The sequence below is a fragment of the Triticum aestivum genome, chromosome 4B, assembly GCF_018294505.1.
Source record: "Triticum aestivum cultivar Chinese Spring chromosome 4B, IWGSC CS RefSeq v2.1, whole genome shotgun sequence".
Classification (NCBI taxonomy): Eukaryota; Viridiplantae; Streptophyta; class Magnoliopsida; order Poales; family Poaceae; genus Triticum; species Triticum aestivum.
This window is the reverse complement of record NC_057804.1, coordinates 109,064,117-109,069,217: the sequence shown is the minus strand read 5'-3', so window position 1 is coordinate 109,069,217 and position 5,101 is coordinate 109,064,117.

The window sequence follows — 5,101 nt, the reverse complement described above, 5'->3', positions numbered from 1 at the left end:
ATCGTCAGCTCTCCTTTAGCTAGTCTCCGTTTATTCCGTAGCCTTTTATTTCGAGTTACTAACACTTAGCAACCGAACCGGTATCTAATACCCTGGTGCTACTAGGAGTACTAGTAAAGTACACATTAACATAATGTATATCCAATATACTTCTATCGACTTTGCCAGCCTTCTCATCTACCAAGTATCTAGGGTAATTCTGCTCCAGTGGCTGTTCCCCTTATTACAGAAGCACTTAGTCTCGGGTTTGGGTTCAACCTTGGGTCTCTTCACTAGAGCAGCAGCTGAATTGCCGTTTCATGAAGTATCCCTTTGTTCCCTTGCCCTTCTTGAAACTAGTGGTTTCACCAACCATCAACAATTGATGCTCCTTCTTGATTTCTACTTTCCCGGTGTCAAACATCGCGAATACCTCAAGGATCATCATATCTATCCCTGATATGTTATAGTTCATCACGAAGCTCTTGCAGCTTGGTGGCAATGACTTTGGAGAAACATCACTATCTCATCTGGAAGATTAACTCCCACTCGATTCAAGTGATTGTTGCACTCAGACAATCTGAGCACAAGCTCAACGATTGAGCTTTTCTCCCTTAGTTTGTAGGCTAAGAAAATTGTTGGAGGTCTTATACCTCTTGACGTGGGCACGAGCCTGAAATCCCAATTTCAGCCCTCGAAACATCTCATATGTTCCGCGACGTTTCGAAAACGTCTTTGGTTCCTCTACTTAAACCATTTAACTGAACTATCACGTAGTTATCAAAACGTGAATGTCCGATGTTCGCAACATCCACAAACGACGTTTGGGGTTCAGCACACTGAGCGGTGCATTAAGGACATAAGCTTTCTACTGTCCGCATAATTGCTACTATCAACTTTCAACTATATTTTCTCTAGGAACATATCTAAACAGTGGAACTAAAGCGCGAGCTTATGACATAATTTGCAAAAGGTCTTTTGACTATGTTCAGGATAATTAAGTTCATCTTATGAACTCCCACTTAGATAGACATCCCTCTGGTCATCTAAGTGATCACATGATCCGAGTCAACTAGGCCGTGTCCGATCATCACGTGAGACGGACTAGTCATCATCGGTGAACATCTTCATGTTGATCGTATCTACTATACGATTCATGCTCGACCTTTCGGTCTCCGTGTTCCGAGGCCATGTCTGCACATGCTAGGCTCGTCAAGTTAACCCTAAGTGTTTTCGCTGTGTAAAACTGTCTTACACCCGTTGTATGTGAACGTAAGAATCCATCACACCCGATCATCATGTGGTGCTTAGAAGCGACGAACTGTAGCAACGATGCACAGTTAGGGGAGAACACTTCTTGAAATTTTGTAAGGGATCATCTTATTTACTACCGTCGTCCTAAGTAAACAAGATGCATAAACATGATAAACATCACATGCAATCAAATAGTGACATGATATGGCCAATATCATTTTGCTCCTTTTGATCTTCATCTTCGGGGCTCCATGATCATCATCGTCACCGGTATGACACCATGATCTCCATCATCATGATCTCCATCATCGTGTCTTCATGAAGTTGTCACGCCAACGACTACTTCTACTTCTATGGCTAACGCGTTTAGCAATAAAGTAAAGTAGTTTACATAGCATTTTTTAATGACACGCAGGTCATACAAAAAATAAAGACAACTCCTATGGCTCCTGTCGGTTGTCATACTCATCGACATGCAAGTCGTGAATCCTATTACAAGAACATGATCAATCTCATACATCACATATCATTCATCACATCCTTTTGGCCATATCACATCACATAGCATACCCTGCAAAAACAAGTTAGACGTCCTCTAATTGTTGTTGCATGTTTTACGTGGCTGCTATGGGTTTCTAGCAAGAACGTTTCTTACCTACGCAAGACCACAGCGTGATATGCCAATTTCTATTTACCCTTCATAAGGACCCTTTTCATCGAATCCGTTCCGACTAAAGTGGGAGAGACTGGCACCCGCTAGCCACCTTATGCACCAAGTGCATGTCAATCGGTGGAACCTGTCTCACGTAAGAGTACGTGTAAGGTCGGTCCGGGACGCTTCATCCCACAATACCGTCGAAACAATATTGGACTAGTAACGGTAAGCATATTGAACAACATCAACGCCCACAACTACTTTGTGTTCTACTCGTGCAAAGAATCTACGCAATAGACCTAGCTCATGATGCCACTGTTGGGGAACGTAGCAGAAATTCAAAATTTTCCTACGTGTCACCAAGATCTATCTATGGAGAGACCAGCAACGAGTAGAAAGAGAGTGCATCTACATACCCTTGTAGATCGCTAAGCGGAAGCGTTCAAGTGAACGGGGTTGATGGAGTCGTACTCGTCATGATTCAAATCACCGATGATCAAGTGCCGAACGGACGGCACCTCCGCGTTCAACACACGTACAGCTCGACGATGTCTCCCACGCCTTGATCCAGCAAGGAGAGAGGGAGAGGTTGAGGAAGACTCCATCCAGCAGCAGCACAACGGCGTGGTGGTGATGGAGGAGCGTGGCAATCCTGCAGGGCTTCGCCAAGCACCTACGGGAGAGGAGGAGGTGTCACGGGAGGGAGGGAGGCGCCAAGGGCTCAGGTGTCGATGCCCTCCCTCCCCTCCACTATATATAGGGGCAAGGGAGAGGGGGGAGGCACAGCCTTGCCCCTTACTCCAAGAAAGGGGTGCGGCCAAGAGGGGGGGAGGAGTCCATCCTCCCAAGGCACCTCGGAGGTGCCTTCCCCCTTTAGGACTCTCCCCTTTTTCCTATATCTTGGCGCATGGGCCTCTAGGGGCTGGTGCCCTTGGCCTATGTAGGCCAAGGCGCACCCCCTACAGCCCATGTGCCCCCCGGGGCAGGTGGCCCCTCCCGGTGGGCCCCCGGGACCCTTTCGGTGGTCCCGGTACAATACCGATGACCCCGAAACTTGTCCCAATGGCCGAAACAGGACTTCCTATATATAAACCTTTACCTCCGGACCATTCCGGAACTCCTCGTGACGTACGGGATCTCATCCGGGACTCCGAACAACATTCGGTAACCACATACAAGCTTCCTTTATAACCCTAGCGTCATCGAACCTTAAGTGTGTAGACCCTACGGGTTCGGGAGACATGCAGACATGACCGAGACGTTCTCCGGTCAATAACCAACAGCGGGATCTGGATACCCATGTTGGCTCCCACATGTTCCACGATGATCTCATCGGATGAACCACGATGTCAAGGACTCAATCGATCCCGTATACAATTCCCTTTGTCTAGCGGTATTTTACTTGCCCGAGATTCGATCGTCGGTATCCAATACCTTGTTCAATCTCGTTACCGGCAAGTCACTTTACTCGTTCCGTAACACATCATCCCGTGATCAACTCCTTGGTCACATTGCGCATATGATGATGTCCTACCGAGTGGGCCCAGAGATACCTCTCCGTTTACAGGAGTGACAAATCCCAGTCTCGATCCGCATAAAACAATAGATACTTTCGGAGATACCTGTAGTGCACCTTTATAGTCACCCAGTTATGTTGTGACGTTTGATACACCCAAAGCACTCCTACGGTATCCAGGAGTTACACGCTCTCATGGTCAAAGGAAGAGATACTTGACATTGGCAAAGCTCTAGCAAACGAACTACACGATCTTTGTGCTATGCTTAGGATTGGGTCTTGTCCATCACATCATTCTCCTAATGATGTGATCCCGTTATCAACGACATCCAATGTCCATAGCCAGGAAACCATGACTATCTGTTGATCACAACGAGCTAGTCAACTAGAGGCTCACTAGGGACATATTGTGGTCTATGTATTCACACGTGTATTACGATTTCCGGATAATACAGTTATAGCATGAATAAAAGACAATTATCATGAACAAGGAAATATAATAATAATACTTTTATTATTGCCTCTAGGGCATATTTCCAACACTTGCTATGTGTTGTGAATGTTAAACTTGTGCCTAAACTCCACTTAAACTTAAATTTGCTAAAAACTGCAACTTTGGTACTTAGTGTCTAATCACCCTCCCCTCTAGACACCTCTTCTCAAGGTCCTACAATTGACCTAAATACCATTAATGAGTACATATGGAAGCTTCCATTTTATCAAGCAGGTGTAGAGGAAAGCATGCTAGAGTTCTTGAAGCGCCTCAATACCAATGAAGATATACTACTTCCTTACAACTTCCCGTGAGTCATACTGTCTTGTACTACAAATTCTGTTTTTTCTTTGCCGGCTTAATTAAGACATGCAAACGTGTGCGCATGCAGTTGGCACTGGATCTTGTTAGAAATTAAAGTTGAGGAAGGAAAAGTTGAATTACTGGACTCACTAACTAAAGAAGATAAAGACTACACCATCGTGAAGGGGATAGTCAAGAGGTAATTTCAATCATTATTAACTATATCTCGGCCTATTATTAGTTCATCATTTCCTGATATGAACTATTTAATAACCCCTTTATTAATTTTCTTTGCCGGCGGGCAGGGCATGGGCAAAGTTCATCAAGGTGACTCCAGGCAACTCGGCAAAAAAGTTGTTTTGGCATCGACCAAAGATAAGTAATTAAGTAGTAGTAGCTAGCTACCATCTCTTTAATTCTTGTTTCAATATCATTAATTAATTAATTATTATGCTTGATTAATCATTATCTGATTCAATTACATTCTCGTAAAGGCCCTGAAGCAGGCGTCGGGGAATAATCTGTGTGCATTCTACGTTTGCGAGAACATTCTCATGATGATGTTCGAAAGGAGCAGATCTGATAGACAGGACTGGATACGTTTGTCAGAACACTATGCACACCATTATCGATATCTAGTCACGCAACTAATACACATGCATATTGATCTCCTTCTTAACAGTTCAGAGAGGTGCGGGATAAGCTCCTACTATCGGACCGCATACTAGCACTTCAAGAGAAAATAGCCGGATTTTTGCTCGACCAGGTCATAGATCCCAAAGGAGAATACTATTACCCGCTACTGCCCCCATGAACCACTTGTCATCGTGCTCCGGAGGCACCAAGGCAACATATGTAGGAGAAATTGTATATGTGTATTTGTGAATAATTAATGGTGTTG